This window comes from Columba livia, chromosome 22, assembly GCF_036013475.1.
Source record: "Columba livia isolate bColLiv1 breed racing homer chromosome 22, bColLiv1.pat.W.v2, whole genome shotgun sequence".
Taxonomy (NCBI): Eukaryota; Metazoa; Chordata; class Aves; order Columbiformes; family Columbidae; genus Columba; species Columba livia.
Genome location: NC_088623.1, coordinates 542,135 through 560,095, shown reverse-complemented (window position 1 = coordinate 560,095; position 17,961 = coordinate 542,135). Strand labels below are relative to the sequence as shown.

Genomic DNA, 17,961 nt, shown 5'->3' with positions numbered 1-17,961 from the left:
TCCCCGCTGCTGTCACCTCTGCTGGGAGCTCAGGTGCGGCTTCGGAGACCCCCAGAAGAGAGGGAACTACAATAAAACTTGCTCCTTGCAATGCATTCATGGCCTCTGGCTCTTCTTGCGATGTGCCTGCGTACCCGTACAAAATGTCCTTTTGGGGTGCAACTGATCCAAATCTTTTCTCCTTCAGAAACCCAGAAAAATGCAAGCAATACAAGACGTGCTCCTCTCTGCTCCAACAGCTCTCAACCGCCTGCACTTCAGCTTTCATGGCATTGTGAAATAACAGAACAAACCCCAACACAAAAGATTCAAGCAGAGCACGCTCCTTAAAAACCAAATCCCAACACGAGTGCTCATTGCAATCAAAGGAAGCTGGGACACCGCCCTGCAAACGCTCCGGCTGCGCAGCCTGGACGAGACGGTGTCTGCGGTTCAGCAACATCCACGCTCGTCACAACCGGCTGGTGCCGTCACCCCCAAATCTCGGCAGCAGCGTTTGTTAACACCGGTTAACAGCTTTGGGTACCCAGAGCTGCCTTCAGCTCACGTGAAAGCGTCTCCTCGTAACGCCCAGTGTGAGCTCAAGAACGACGCCTCCCTAACGCCCAAACTGAGGAACCTCAAACAGTGCCCCCTTCTCCACGGGCTGCGTTACAACCTGTGACAGAAAGGGGATTCCACAGCCTGGAAAAGCTCCACGAGGAACTGGAGATTCCTGGGTCTCAGAGTAATTCTAGAGCTCAAGTGGTGACAGACATCAGCTCCAGCTCAGATAATACATGCCAACACCCATCACTGACCCAAGAAGGCTGCTCCTCCCGTCCTGACCAACGGCTTCAGATCCAACACACTTTGTCCCTCCTACAGGTCACACCTTATTGATTTCTAACACCATTCATCTCTGTCTTCCTCGAGAGGAACTAGACATGCATTAGACAAGCAACCAAGTCCCTGCCTGGAAGCAGCGGAGCCTTTGCCTTCTCTTTTCCACCCCACTTTGCAGGAGAAGGAAAACAAACGGCAGCAGAGATGCTGAGAAATTCAACCACCAAATGGAGAGAGAACCTCTGAGAGCGGGAAAACTTACCCGTCCAACGGAGAGAGCTACACTGAATGAATAACACTGAAAATGAATCCTTCTTGCAGGGTAAAAGTGCACAGCAATTAAAGACCTGCTGAACAGACCCGTCATTCTCAGAAATAAACAACCCCCAAGGCTCAACAAGCCAGCCAGGGCTACTGCTCTGAATCCACGCGCAGCTGCACCGACCTGAGTCAACACGGACACAGTCGCCTCCCTCGTCCCACACGAAGCTGCACGGGCCACGCGCTGCTCCAGCAGGAACGTGCTGGGACACCCGGGTCTCCATGGCGGCCTCTGCGCTGCCACCTGCACAAAGCACCGCCAGGCCGTCAGCTGTGGGCTCAGCTCCGGCGGTTCCGGGACCGGGGTCTCCCAGGGCCTGTTCGCACACGGGCCTTGGTGCGCGCGCCCCGCCCGCGGGCGCTTCTCCCGCCCCGATCCGACCCGCCGCTCGGCCGGACCCGCTCAGGAGCCGCCGCTCGGCCCGGCGCTGCAGACGGAAATTGCGTCACCGGGACGGGCGAGGCGAGCCGCGCTACCTCAGGACCCCGCCAGAGCTGTCCGATTATTCGCCTGACCCGCCAAGTTTTTATACGAAATCTGATTGCGCTGAACCACGTCTCTGCCACTGAGGCCAATGAGAAAACATGTCGTCCTCATGGCACTGGGGCCGCGGTGCCTCCTTGCAGCCCCGTGGGGAAGCTGGAAGTCGGTGTACCAGTGTTGTCCTTCCCTTGGCCTTGCACACACACATCCACGGTCCCAGGAAGAGCCCTGAGCCGTGTGTGAGGGACAGGATCCCCCTTCCCATCGCCTGGAGCTCATGGGTCTCCTTTCTGCTTCAGAAAGCAAACCAAGGGGTTTCTCAGCATCAGAGCCACCTGCACAGGGCCTTGGCCCACCTGTCATCACAGCCTCCAACGAATGCCCGGGGAGCCTTTGTCAGTAACAGGCCTCAGTGGGGCCCATTAATGCTTCAAGGAGCTTTGAAGCTTTGTTTCTGACTTTGCCTCCTTGAGAGCTTTGTTTGTTCTCAGTACCTGAGGTTCATGGACTCGGCCTCAAACGCAGCATGAGCTCACTCAAATGCCCCAAGCTCTCACAAGCCATGTCTCCTGCATGATTTTCTTCAAGCTCTACAAGGCTTGTAGTGTAATAAGTGATGGTCAAAATTGTTAATGTTGAACAAATCGAGTAGGATTCAATTGTATTATGCATATTATTGTAAGCAGTAACTGTGCTTGTGCGAGTTTGATTATGTTTTGTAGAACCTTGTAGTAGTAGTTAAAGACAATGCCATAAATAACAGGACTACCAGGTGGTGCCATAAATAACAGGACTCCCGGATGGTGCCACAGATAATAGGACTCCCAGATGGTGTTACAGATAACAAAGCGCTCGGATGTTGCAACAGATAACAAAAGTTCCAGAGGCGGAAATTCCCAGCACGTAAACGAACGCATAACGTATATAAGCACATACGAAAGGTTGATTTGGTGTGCCTGTTGGTGGAACTGAGCTTCCCCCGGTCACCCAGCGCTGTTTTGCCTAATTACCGCTTGCTAAATAAAATCGATTGATTGACGCAGAATCGATTTATTGGCTCTTATTTATCACAAATTTTGGTGCCGTGACTCGGATTAAGGATCTCTGGGAGGGACTCCTAAACTTCAGGGAGGCGCCCCGTCCCGTTTTCAGACGGCCCTGGAGTGGACGGAGGATCGCCCTGAAACCTTAACCTCCGAACCCTAAATTTAGGTAATTAGGCAAAAGAATTGAACCCCGTAAACCGGACGAAGACCCCGGGGAGGGTAAGTATAGAAAGCGATTCCGTTCGGTTGGGGTGGGTATCCTGGAGTGTGCATGAACGAGACGCCCCCCCCGCTTGGGGAGGAAGCGAAGCGAGTGTGGACCCTGTAAGGCAGGGCGGGACTCTCTAGTAGTGCGGTTCCCATAGCCCGCGAGGGCGTGAGCCACGAACGAGGGGTGCGTGTGTGTGTGTGAAAAGAAGACACTCCGGAAGATGGGACAGAAGAAGGGCAAGCCTTCTGATCTCATGGGGAAGGGACCCAAGGAGAGGTTGCCAGATATTCCCCGAGAATCCTCATTGGGCCTTGTGTTCACTGGGAAGGGACCCACGGAGAGGTCTAGCACGCGAAACAAAAATAGGGAAAAGATGGTTTACTATTGCATGCATGGCTGGGGAAACCAGCAGATTAGACCAGATCATTTATTTTGGCCAATTTTTGGGTCATATGAGAATTGGATTTGTCAGGCCCTAAATCTTTACCAACGGCACCAACAAGGGCCGGGTGCTGACATTAAGTGGCCCCAGCAGCGCCCTAACTGGGATAATCAAAACCCGGAACACAGGGGCCATATGGGAGATCTCCGCACTATAATCGTCCAAGGGATTAGGGAATCTGTCCCTCGAGGGCAGAACATAAATAAAGCCTTTAATGAACAACAAAAGAAAGATGAAACTCCCACAGAATGGCTAGAAAGACTAAGAAAGAGCTTGCAGCTTTATTCCGGGATAGACCCTATGACACCAGTCGGGCAAGCCCTTTTAAAAACACAGTTTGTGGCGAAGTCATGGCCAGATATTAGAAAGAAGTTAAAATAGCTGGAAGATTGGCAAGAGAAAGGGTTGGATGAGTTGCTAAGGGAAGCACAGAAGGTTTATGTGAGAAGGGAGGAAGAGACTCAGAAGAGGCAAGCTAAAATGTTGGTAGCGGCAGTTGGAGAGGGACAGAGGACGGCTCCACAGAAGGGAGGGCCACCACGCATAGGTGGGAACGGGCCACCTCAGGGAAGTCAAGTCGGACTGAAGGATTTGAAGGAAATCGAATGTTTTTACTGTCAGAGGAAGGGACATATGCGAAGGAGCTGTAGGAAACGTATACAGGATGAGAAAATGTATTATTTTGAGTAGGGGTGTCAGGGGGTCTATCTGCTGGGGACTCCTAAAACAACAGAGCCCTTGATAAAATTAAAGTTAGGTCCCCAGTGCCAGGAAATGGAATTCCTGGTGGATTCTGGGGCAGAAAGATCTATTGTCCAAACTGTGCCCCGGGGATGTGCTCCATCTTCGGAGAAAATAGAAGTAATAGGAGCAAAAGGAGACCCCTTTTCTGTACTAGTAATTAAAGGGGTAGAAATAGAATCCCCATCCCGAATAGGGACAGGGTCCCTTTTATTAGTGCCTGAAGCTGAACATAACCTATTAGGAAGGGATTTAGTGGTCGAATTGGGAATTAGTTTAGAAATAAAAGATCGGGAATTGAAAGTAAAACTATACCAAGGTAAGAGAGGATTTAGAAGAAGAAGAGGAGTTTTTATGTGGATCATCATGGGTAGTGGACGGGAAAAGGAAGTCAGGATACGCTATAATAGATGGAAACAGCTGGACAACTAAGGAGTCAGGTCCCCTTAACTCAGGATGGTCAGCGCAGGCTTGTGAGCTGTTCGCAGTATTGAGGGTGTTACAGTTGTTAAAAGATAAGAGAGGGGACTGATGAATTCTCAGGGTAAAGGATTAATACATGAGACCTTAATAAAGCAAACTTTGGAGGCATTAAGAGGGCCCAAACAAATTGCGGTAGTTTATGTAAAGGGCCATCGGAAGGGAACCTCCACGCAAATAAGAGGGAATAATTTAGCAGATGAGGAAGCTAAGAAAGCTGCGTTGCTGGTAATAAAAGAAATGGGCAGCTGGAATCAGCAGTTTCCAAAAAGTGTTAGAATGGAAGAATCCTTTTTGCACTCTTTTCTTAATATTAAGGACATTCTTAAAACTAGTTAACACGTCAGTGTATTAGTTTTTAAACTTCAAGGTATTTTCGGGAGCTTTTACTTAATAAGAATAAAACTTTGTTATTGTGCAATATTTGTTCATTAGTTTAAAAATTGTCACCTTTGAGAGTTGGTCCCATATAAATGTATCTTCTGTCAGGGAGTTTTAAATACCAGATTTCTTTTTTTTGTTACTTTGTATTTTGAAATCTGTTTTCCTATGTGCTTGTACTCTGTGCCTTCAGCTTGTGCACTTTGCAACTTTATAGACCATATTTTGTTACTGCAAAATGTGTTCTTGAGGCAAAACTTGACGTGAACAAACATGCTGCAAAGTTGCACTTTTCTCTTGCTTTAATGGGAGGTGAATCTGAAAAAAAAGTCGAACCTATCACCGTCCCTAATCGTGACTTGGAAGTTTGCCCCCTTTTATTTTACATGTGTTTTAGTGTTCAGTGTGGGGACCAACTCTCGTAGAACCCCTTTCATTGACTTTTCAGTGGCTTCCATAATCGCAATAGATTGAGGTGTGAATTCCAGACTGAATAAGATACTAAGATGTGTTTGATGCTGTGCTATGTAGAAATATTTGGGGCAAATTCTTGGGTTTTGTAGGTCTGCAAAGTGCGTCTCTGGCAGCACGAACCAGACTTGCAGTTGGTTGATCAGTGAACAGTGGCACCTGTCCAAGGTCACTTTGTGGCTCCTGTGCCGTTTCTCCTGTCCAGGGCACCGAGCAGAGTGGGGGGGGAGGTGTTGTCCCTGCCGCATATGTTCTTTGTTTTTTTTTCCTGCGTTGTGTGGTGAAGTCCCGCGGGCCCTTTTGTGCTTGTGTGGCTTCGTAAGAACTGTTAAAGCGAGGTCTGGTGGTCTAGAGACCACCTTTAGATATAGCAATACATCGTATCAAACCAGGAAATCAAGTACTCATAAAAACATGGAGGGAATCATCGCTAACCCGTCCTGGGAGGGACCTTTCCTTGTTTTACTCACCACAGATACCGCAGTCCGCACCGCGGAAAGAGGATGGACACACGCTAGTCGAGTAAAAGGTCCTATCCTGCACACAGACTGGGAAGTCGCTGGGAAACCAGATGAGTTGAAGCTGACCTTCAAGAGGAAACAGACACGTGACGCACAGCCCTGGATACTAGGCTTTTATGGACAATTGTAAGGAATTACAGAAGTCGCACATCGCATGTCCTGTATGTAAGCAATGCAATCCGTGGGTATGTCGCGTGTGTCACGGGTGTGGGATACAGCAGTGAAAAAGTTTCCTTATGTTGAACGATGGTGTAATGAGTGTTGGGGAAAAACCTTAGATACCATTAGGATATTAATAATCACTGATAAGTCCAGACATTTGGGAAATAACCAAGAGGAAGTGTAAGAAGCGTTTTGGTAAGAAAAGATACAGGAAGTGTTCCAAACCCTGTGAGGATTCGGGACAGTGGCCAAACCCTTGTATTTGAAAATAGCCCTATTGGGTTCAATATTGGAAAGTGGGTTGTGACAGAACAAGGAGAGGATTCAGGAGGCAGTCCCCTGAAGACTACAACTGCTGCCGAGAAGATAACTTACCCGGCTACTCTGAAGCAACAGAGTAGGCCCAGGGCAAGGCAGAGGGGTATCCTTGTGGGGATTGGCAAGTGCCTCCGAAAACTCCTAAAATAAAGCAGCTCCTTAAGCAGAACAACCCTCAACAAAATGAACCTCCACTGGCTGATTTTCAGCCAACCACGGGCCGGGTTGCTCTCCCTAATCCTCCTTACCTTACCGGTAATAATAGCAATAAACAAGGGGAGTTCTCACCGACCTTTTAAATGGACTCTCTATCGATGGGAGGACCAAACGATAATACAACAACAGACCACATCAGGGTCACCTTCTTTTACTACAACCTTATGCCAATTAGTTCAAATTGAGCCATGCTTTAACAAAATAGGGTTTTATATGTGCCCCAGCACAGGGCCCTCATATTGTAATACCCCAGGACACTATTACTGCGCTTACTGGGGGTGTGAAACAATTGCTTCAAACTGGCCAATTCCTCGGGCAAATACTGATAAGTTCTTAAGGGTTGGATGGGGACCTGCAGGGTGCACTCCTCCCTCGGGAGAAAGGAGTTCCCTACAATTAGCTCCCCGCGGGTACACCCCACCCGATGGCAACTGTGAATATATTCCTTAACGTAACAGATCCTGAACATAGTGGATGGTTTGTTGGAAAAACCTGGGGAATGCGATATTATCAACCGGGTGCTGATCGAGGAGGCATGTTTCTCATAAAGAAAGAAGAAGTTAAACCGACCTCTCGAGCGATAGGTCCCAATCCAGTAGTAAGATCCCCTCCCGCTCTGGGTAGGGAGACAAAGACAGTAGAGAAGGAGAATATAATAGTAATAGAGGAAACTGTCACTGAAGCCTTGAAATCTCTGAATATTGAAGCCCCGGAATCTTTGAATCCTCTATGGGGAATTATCCTGGCTGCTTATCAAACTCTAACTATACGCAACCCAACTTAACCATGGGTTGCTGGTTGTGTTATAATGTTAATCCACCCTTTTATGAAGCTATAGGGGATAATCGTCGGTATACCATAAACAAGGAGTCTGTGCCTATTCAATGTCCTTGGGAAAAGCAGAAAAGAGGGATAACTATGCAACATGTAACTGGGATAGGGACTTGTATAGGTAAAGTACCAAACTCCAAGAGACCACTTTGTGGGAATATCGTACCGAGCCTTAACGAAACCACAGGATATATTATTCCCCCGAATGGAACAAAATGGATATGTTCTAGGACGGGACTTACTCCATGTGTGTCTTTAAAGGTGTTCAACAGTTCCCGAGAGTATTGCATGTTAGTTAGCATCATCCCAAGGATATTGTATCAAGAAAATGTAATGTATGATATTTGGGATACAGGACTCCATCGTACCAAACGGGAACCCATTACAGCCATTACTATAGCCACGTTGCTAGGGTTAGGGGCAGCCGGAGCAGGAACAGGGATAGCTTCACTTGTTCAACAAAATCAAGGATTCAGTTCCTTGAAGACTGCGATAGATGAGGACCTAGAGAGAATTGAAAACTCCATAACCGCCTTAGAGAGATCTCTAACCTCGCTATCTGAAGTGGTGTTACAAAACAGGAGAGGGATGGATCTCCTTTTCTTACAGCAAGGGGGACTATGTGCAGCCTTGAAGGAAGAGTGTTGTTTTTATGCAGATCACACAGGGGCAGTCCGAGACTCGATGGCAAAATTAAGGGAGAGACTGGAACAGAGAAAAAGGGAAAGAGAAGCTGCAAAAGGGTGGTACGAGTCTTGGTTTACTCAGTCCCCGTGGCTAACTACATTGCTATCCACAGTAGCTGGACCCTTGATGATATTATTACTCACCCTAACCTTTGGACCCTGTATCCTAAATCGACTTATTAGACTAGTTAAAAACCGTATAGAGCGGGTACACCTTATGTTGCTACAGAAACATGGAACTGATGAAGAAGCTGAAATAACCTTACTAGCCCGAAAAGCGGTAATTCGATTTGATCAACAAATAAATGAGTAAAAAAAAAAAAAAAAAGGGGGGGAATTGTAATAAGTGACGGTCAAAATTGTTAATGTTGAACAAATCGAGTAGGATTCAATTGTATTATGCATATTATTGTAAGCAGTAACTGTGCTTGTGCGAGTTTGATTATGTTTTGTAGAACCTTGTAGTAGTAGTCAAAGACAATGCCATAAATAACAGGACTACCAGGTGGTGCCATAAATAACAGGACTCCCGGATGGTGCCACAGATAATAGGACTCCCAGATGGTGTTACAGATAACAAAGCGCTCGGATGTTGCAACAGATAACAAAAGTTCCAGAGACGGAAATTCCCAGCACGTAAACGAACGCATAACGTATATAAGCACATACGAAAGGTTGATTTGGTGTGCCTGTTGGTGGAACTGAGCTTCCCCCGGTCACCCAGCGCTGTTTTGCCTAATTACCGCTTGCTAAATAAAATCGATTGATTGACTCAGAATCGATTTATTGGCTCTTATTTATAACAGTAGAGTTAATTAGAGAGGTTTCAGGAGAGCAGATAAAGAGGACATTTTGAATGAGCATTTTGAAGATGTGATAGTAGAATTCTCCAATGGATACTGATGCAGAGTGTCTCCTGAAGAGCTGTGGACAGACAGGAAAAGCAGATCCAGCTCCAGCAGATCCCCACCACAGATGAGCTGTGTCCATCAGTGCCAGCCCCTCTCCTCAGACCAGAACAAGAGTCCTGCTCCAGCAACAGAGCAGCCTGACCCAAAGGAGTGTCTGCAGAAGGAGGTTTCTCTTCCTCCTGGATTCCTCCCTGCAGGCACAGAAATGCTCCCTTGCTCTGCTCCAGGGACATCCCTTTCCCCAGGGGAGGGTGTCCAGCCTGGCCTGGCCGGCTGGTCCTGGTTCCCTCCCTGTGCTCCCCACAGGGCCCTGAGCTGGCGATGCTGCTCTGCAGAGCGAGGGGCTGCGGTGCCCTGGGGCCACCCTGGGACTCTGCTCTGGCCACGCTGGTTGGGCTGGGAAACAGACCCAGCTGGATGAGGATCACTGCTGCTGAGCCCTTTCCATCCTCCCAGCTGGCTCAGGAGCCCAGGACAAGGCTGGGCAGGACCATGGGGTGTCTCTCATGGCACCAAGGGCAGGGGAGGGCTGAACCAGATCCAGCCTCTGGGCTTCCAGGATGGTGTCCTGAAACATTCTCCAGTCTGACATCTTTTGGCATCCTGGCTCCTCACAGCCTGTCCTGGCATTGAAGGGCCCTTGTTACCCTGTGCCCTCCTCAGGTTCACCTCTTCCTCTGGGACACCTTGCATGATCACTCCTTTTACCAGGACTGTTTTGTTGAACCCAGCAGGCAGCTGAACATCACACACAGCCCTTCTCTTACTCCCTCCAGCCCAGTGGGATGGGAGAGGGAATCAGGAAAGAAATAAACATCTTGGGTTAAAATGAAGACAGTTTAATGAGACAGAAAGGGAAAACAATAACAATAGCAACAATAGCTACAATAGCTACAATAGCTACAATAAATATAACATAATAATGATAATAAATAAAATAATTATAGTAATAGCAATTATCATAATAATGATGGCAGTAGTAATAGTAGTAATTGCAAAAATGGTAATAACAATAACAGGAGATATAAACCACGTCACGCACAATGCAATTGCTCACAGCCCATTGAGTGACACCCAGCCAGATCCCAAACAGCGGTCCCCCAGATAACTTTTCTCTAGTTTACATGCCAAGCATGACATCATATGGTGTGGAATATCCCTTTGGCCACTTGGGCCAGCTGTCCTGTCTGTGCCCCTCCCAGCTTCTTGTGCATCTCCAGCCTCCTTGATGAAAACTCCTTGGTTTGGGATAAACATGGCTTAACAAGAACCAAAACATCCCTGTGCTATCAACATTCTTCTCAGATTAAATCCAACACACCGCACTCTACCAGCTGCTAGGAAGAAAATTAACTCTCTCCCAGCTGAAACCAGGACAGTGCCCCCCCCTTATTCTGCACCATCTGTGTTGTGCCCGGGTCCCACACTCTCCAATACATTCCAGTTAATCAAGAGCACTTTCCTGTCTCTGGATATACACACAGATCTCATTCCTCAGTCTATAGGCCACGCCTCTAAAATGTCCAGTGAGTTCATGTGGTCCATGGCTTTGGGCTCCAGGGGTCATAAGAGTCTTTCAGGACAGGAGAGATGGTCTTTGCTGTTGGACTGTTGTGTCCTGTGTCCAGAGCTCGTAGCTGGTGTATCTGTCACAGCCAGGGACAGGGTGTGAGTCTGGGTGGGCAGCGAGTGGCACCTCAGGGAGATCCTCTGACAGTGCCTGGCAGCTCCACTCCTCTCCAGGATGCATCTGCCACTGCTGGTGGGACAGCGCCAGGCAGATCAGTCACAGACGTGTCCCTGTCTTTTTGGATGTGTGTGACCAAGAAGGGAGCTCTTCATCCAGGCCTTGGTACCTCACAAATCCCCCTGGGACCCTGAGCCAGACCCCAACCCTAACCACTTCCACTGACACCACTCCCTAAGCCCTAACCCTAACACTTATCCATCCCTTACCCTAACCCTCGTCCTAACCCCTGGATTAAAACTTACCCTACACCTATCATTCACCTGAAACTAACCATAACATTAACCCAATCACCACCCTAACCCTATTTCTTAGCCCAAAATCTAACCTAAACCAAACCCTCCCTAACCCTAAAACTAACCCTAACCCTAACCCTAGCCTTCCCCTAACTCTTACCTGAAATATCACCCTAATGTTACCTCTAACCCTAACCCATAACACTAACCTAATCCTAAAACTAACCCCAACGCACCATACTAACACCAGACTTAAACCAAACACTACACTAAACCAAGCCCTAACCCTAACTCCTAACCTATAACTCTTACGACTGACTCCAACCCTAAACTACCCCTAATTCAAACCCTAATCCATTATCCTAACCCTAAAGCTATGTCGACCCCTAACCCCAAAACCTAACTCCATAAGCTGTAACCCTAGCACTTATCCATCCCTTACACTAACCATGATCCTAACCCCTAAACCTAAAACTTACCCTACACCTATCATTCACCTAACCATAACATTCACTCAAACACCATCCTAACCCTACCTCTTGCACAAAATCTAACCTAAACCAAACCCCCCTAACCCTAAAACTAACCCTAGTATAACCCAAAACCTAAACCTAACCCTAAACCTAAGCCTATCTAACCCCAACTTTAACCGCTTACACTAAAACTAACCCTAACTCTACCCTTACCCTAACTCGAACCACTGAAATCTTACCCTATGCGACCTCTAAGCCTAACCCATAACCCTAGCCTAACCCTAAAACTAACCCTAACCCATCATACTAACACCAGCCTTAAACCAAACACTACACTAAACCAAGCCCTAACCCTAACTCCTAAACTGTGACTCTTACAACTGACTCTAACACTAAACTAACCCTAATTCAAACCCTAACCCATTATCCTAACCCTAAAACTATCCCGACCCCTAAGCTCTAAACCTAACCCCTTACACTAATCCTAACGACTTACACTAACACTACCCCCTAACCACTAACCAGAATTGCAACCCTTAATGCCAACCCCAACCTCCATCTCCAATTTAAATCTAAAACCTAATTCTGACCATTCCACTGACACTACTGCCTAACCCTAATGCTAACCCCATCCCTAACTCTAACCTAAATCTAAAACTAAAACATACTCCTAACTCTAACCCAAAACATAAAACTAACCCCTAACGCTAACTCCAACCCTACATTCTAACCCTCTTCTAATCTAACTCTAATACTTACCCATAATCCTAACTCTAACCCTAGTCCTACCCTTCACCCCTAATATTAAAACCTAACCCTAACTGCTTACACTAACACTATTCCCTAACTCTGAAACGTAATGCTTGGCCCTAACACTAACTATATCCTAATATTAATCTAATCCTAACTGTAAACCTCATCCAAAGCCCTAACCATAAGTCTAACTGTAAACACCATCCCCTAACTCTAATCAAACCCTAACCCTAAATCTAATCTGAAACTTCACCCTAACTCAAACCCTAAATCCTAAAACTAACCCCTAACCTTAACCACTTCCACTGACACAACTACCTGGCCCCTAAATTTAACCCTAACTGTAAATCTAAAACTAACCACTAACCCTAACACTAACCTGAACACTAACCAAACCCAAAACGTAAATCCAAACCCTAACTCTAACCCAAAATCTAACCCTAGTACCTAAACCTACTCCTAACCACTTTCACTACTCCGTAACCCCAACCCATAACACTAACCCAACACTTAGCAAAAGCCTAATCCTTATCCTAAATCCTAACCCTGACTCTAAACTGAACCCCAAACCCCTGTCCCGAAACCTAATTCTACCTCCTAATCCCAAACCCTAAATGCAATCCTAACCCATCATTCTAACCTTAACCCTATCCACACCCCTAACCTTGCCCCCTTACAGTAATCCTAACCACTTTTAATAACACTACTCCCTAACCCCTAACCCTAAATAAACCCCTACCACCAAGCCTAACACTAACCTAAAACTAATCTAACTATAACCCCAAGCCCTTACCCCAATTCCAACCCTAACCCTAACTCCTAACCCTAAGCCTAACCCTACCCTGAAAACTAAACCCTAACCCTACCTCAAATGCCTAACCCCAAGCACTAACCATAGGCCCTTACCCCTAAACCTAACCTGTACTCTAATCCTGACCCTGACTCTAACTCTATTCCCTAACCCTAATCTAAACCTAACCCTAAACCTTATCCAACACTAACCCTTATCTAAATGATAACCCTAGTGCTAACCCTAACTCTAAATGCAATCCTAACTCATAAACCTAACTCAACCCTTAAACTAAGCCCTAACTTTTACCCTAATGCTAACCTTAACTGTAATTCCTAACCCCAACTCCAAGTCTAACCCTAAACATCTAACGCTAACTCTACCCCAACCAAAACCGTAACACCAGACCCTAACTCTAACCCTTCCTCCAACTGGTAATGCCAACTCTAACCCTAACCATCATCTAACCCTAGCTGAAACCCTAACCCTAAGTCATAACTGCTAACCCTAACTCTATCCTTAACTATAATACTAACTCATCTGCTTAATCACTAACCCTTCCCCTACGCCATAAAACTAACCCCTAACCATAACCACATATATGAACATTCATTGCTAAACTTCAAACCTGATCCTAACCTCTAAACCATAACTCTAACCCTAACCTCATCTCTAACCCCATCCCCAAACCCTAACCCTATTCACAACCTAATCCTACCTGTAAGCCTACCCCCTAACACCTACCCCTAAAAAGATCTAACCATAATGCTTAACCCATACCCTCACTCTAATCCTAAATCAAAGCCTGAGTCTAAGCCTAAACTCAAACCCTAACCCTCCCTCTAACTTTAATCATAAACCTAAATCTAAACTTAACCATAACCCTATCTCTGTCCCTAACCCATAAACCTAAACTCTACACCTAATCACTTCAACTGACCCTAACACGACACCCTAACCGCGAAACCTAACACTATTCCAACCCTTACCCTAACCTTAATCTTAACCCCTACCACTAATTCTAACCATAAATCTAAAACTGAGCCCTAACCCTACCACTAACGCTAACAGTAACCCTAAACTCTAACCCCAATACTAAACTCTAACCCTAACCTAACACTAACTCTATCACTAACCTTAATGGTAAGCCGTAACTATCCTAACCTAAGGCTAATTCTAACCTGAAATCTACACCTAACCCCAAAATTCACCTCTAAACCAAACCTTAAACCTAAACATAACCCTAGTCTAATCCTAGCCCCATTCATATCCCTAGCCCATGAACCCAGCCACCAACCGTAAGCACTTATACTAAAATTAACACTAACCCAGCCCCATTATCTAACCCTAACCATTAACTTAACCTCTAAGCCTAACCCTAAACCCTAACCAAAACCCATCTCTAATCTAATACTAAATCCTAACCCATCATTCTAACTATAACCCTAAACCGCTATCCCAAAAATAACATTAACACTACCTCTAACCCTAACCCAGTGTCCTAGCCCTAACCCTTCAATATAAATCTAAAACCTAAACCTGACCATCCAAATAACAAAACTCCTAACCCCAACATCTAACTCTAATCCAACCCTTACCCCAACCCTAATCCTAATCCCTATCTGTAACTCAAATCTTTAAGTCTAAAATCTAAGACTAATTCTAACCCTAAATCTAATCAAAATTATAATGGTAACCCCTAAACTGACCTCTAACCTTTACTCTAAGCCTAACCCTAATTCTAACTCTAACCCCTAACACTCACCCCTAACCTAAACCTAACTATAACTGTAATACTTACAAATAGTGCTAACCTTAACCATATTCCTACCCTTTCCCCCTAAACCTGAAGTCTAACTGCTTATACTAACACTATTCCCTAACCCCTAACCTTAATCCTTACCTCTAACACTAAGCCTAATACTAACCTTTGCCACTAACCGCATTCCTACCCATAAACCCTAAACCTAATCCTAATCAAACCTTAATAATAACCCTAACACTACCCCTAACACCTATCCCCAAATCTAAAGCTCTAATGTTCGTCCAATCACTTACTGTAATCCTAAAACAAAGGCTAAATCAACCTCTAACCCTAACTCTAAAACTAATTCAATGCCCTAACCCTGATTCTAACCCTAAACCTTAATCTAACCCTACCTCTAAATCTAACCCCAAAACTTAACTCTGCCCCTAAGACAACTCCGGAACCCCTAATACTAACCCTAATCCAACCATTACCCTAAACCAAATCCTAAAACTTAAGCCTAAATGTATACCTAAATACTAATTCTAAATCTAATCCTAAAATTTAAGACAAACCCCTAACTCTAACCCTAAGACTAACATCACATATATAGAAATCCAAACCCTAACCTAAGAATACCCCCAACCCAAAATCTAACGCTCACATCAAACCCTAACTCTAACCTTTCTCCCTAACTGGTAACGCTACCCAATAACTGACTCTAATCTAACCCTAAAAGGAACTATAACCCTAAACCGAAGTCCTAACCACTTACCCTAGCCATAATCTTATCCTTCAATCTAACCCTAATTCTTCTCCCTAATACCTAAGCCTAACACCAACCCCCTAAAGCTGACTCTAAAGTTCAGCCCTAAACCTTAACCCTAACCCTAGCCAGTAACCATCATTCTAAACCTCACCCTTACTCTAGCAATAACCCCTAAACCCTGAAACTAACCCTACCTAACCCTAACCAGTTTCACTAACCGTAACACTACTCCCTAACACAAACATGATAACCCTAATGCTGACCCCTAACACTAACTATAACCTTAATGGTAAGCCTAAACCCTAATACTAACTCTAACCCTAACTTGAAACCTAGTCCTAACACTAAACCTAAACCCTAACCTTAACCTAACCATAACCCTATCACTAACCTAACTTCAACCACAACCCTTCAACCAACTTAACCCAACACTAACCCTAACATGAAATCTAACCCTAACCTGACCTCTAAACAGAATCCTAACCCTAACGCTAGCCTCACCCCTAAACCTAATCTCCTATGCTAATCTTAACCATTTACAATAACATTACTCCATAACCATGAACCCGAACCCCTATCTCCAACAGAATTCTAAAACCTAACCCTAACCACCTTTTCTAACACTACTGCCTAACCCCTAAACTTTAATCTAACCCTTACCCTAATCCTAATTGTATTTCCTATCCCTAACTCTAATCCCAACCACTAAATCTCACCCCAATTCCAACTCCTACACCTAAGCTACTCCTAACTGTGTCCACTAATGCTACTCCCTCAACCCTAAGCCTAACCCTAAATTCTACCCAATTCTCTTCACCCTAATGGAACTCTAATGCAAACCCCTAACTCTAACTCCAACTCTAAACCTAATGCTTAGCCCTCTTACTGTAATCACAAATCTAAGCCTAAACCTAAAACCAAACTCTACCCCTAACCCAAACCCAAAAGCCCTAACCTTAATTCTAACCCTAATCCTAATCAAACCCTGACCCTACCCCTAACTCTAACCCTAAACCTGACTCTAAATATAACCCTAACTTTAGCCCTACCACTTCCACTGACACTACTCTCGAACTCCAACACTAATCAAATCCTACCCCTAATAATTAAACACCTAACCCAAACCCCAATGCAAACACATACCCGAACCTCAAACCCTACCTCTCAGACTAATCCCTAGCTCCTAACTCTAGCACTAACCATAACTCCTAACCCTAAAGCCTAACTCTAACACATAACCCTAATCCTAAACCTCATCTAACTCAAACACAGGAATTCTAACCCTAACTCTGACCCCTTGCCCTACGTTTAACCCTATTTCTAACCCTAAATGTAACCCTTCCCCTAACCCTAGCTCAAACCCCTATACCCCAAAGTCTAACCCAACCCCCTAATTCCTAAACCTAACCCTAACTGGAACTCCTAACACTTACTTTACCCTAAATCTAACCCTAGACCTTAACCCTACCACGGAACCCTAACCTAAACCTCATATAACCCAAACACAAACTCCTAACCCTAAACGCTATACTCTAACCTCTTGCCCAAACTTCAACTCCAGCTCTAAGACTAACTCTAACCCAAAACCTGACCCATAACCCTCACTCAAAATCCTAATCCCAAACACTAACCCTAACCATGCTCCATAAACCTATCCCAAACTCTAACCCTAACTCTATCCCCTAACCCAAAACCTTATCTAACACTAACCCTCAACCTTATCTAAAACCTAACCCTCATCTAAATGCTAAACCTAAACCAAATTCTAACCCTAAATCTCAATCTAACCCTAATTTAACCCTTAAATTAAGCCCTAATTTTTACCCTAACTCTAACCTTTACTGTAAATCCTAACCCTAAGTCTAAACCTGAAACCTAATGCTAATTCTAGCCCTAACCAAACCCCTAACACCAAACCCTAACAATAACCGTAATCTAACCCTAAGCCTAACTATAACCATAACCCTAAGTCCTAACTGCTTACTATAACCCTGTCCTTAACTCTACTTCTAACTCTAACCACAAAAACAAACCCCTAACACTTATTCTAAACCTAACTCCTAAAACTTAACCCTATACCCTAGCCTGCAAGCCTCATTCTAAACCTCAGACTTACTTTAAAAATAACCCCTACACCTTAACACTAACGCAAATCCTATCCCTAAAACTAAAATTAATTCTTTTCCCTAAGGCTAAGTCTAGCCCTACCTCTAATTAGAACTCGAAAACTAACCACTAACCCTAACCGCAAACCCTAATCCTAACTATAACCCTAACCCCTAAATCTACCTGTAATCTAAACCTAACCTGAAACCTTACCTAATGCTAACTCTAACTCTACACCCAAACCCCTAACCCATATCTAAGCCTCACCATACACCTTATCTCAACCTAACACT

At 45.2% G+C, this 17,961-nt stretch overlaps 1 long non-coding RNA gene and 1 other non-coding gene across 10 annotated transcripts in view; both read right to left on the bottom strand.

The window, feature by feature from the left end:
- Window positions 1-17,961, bottom strand: part of LOC135576030 (uncharacterized) — a 549,349-nt gene that overhangs the window by 349,162 nt on the left and 182,226 nt on the right. For all 9 annotated transcript variants that reach the window (XR_010467565.1, XR_010467564.1, XR_010467558.1 and 6 more), the window contains exon 3: window positions 1,271-1,390. This is a non-coding gene — a long non-coding RNA (uncharacterized LOC135576030). The remainder of the gene's footprint in view (window positions 1-1,270; window positions 1,391-17,961) is intronic.
- On the bottom strand, window positions 717-801 carry LOC135576076 (small nucleolar RNA SNORD45). Its single transcript, XR_010467674.1, has one exon. It is a non-coding gene; the product is annotated as a small nucleolar RNA SNORD45 (small nucleolar RNA).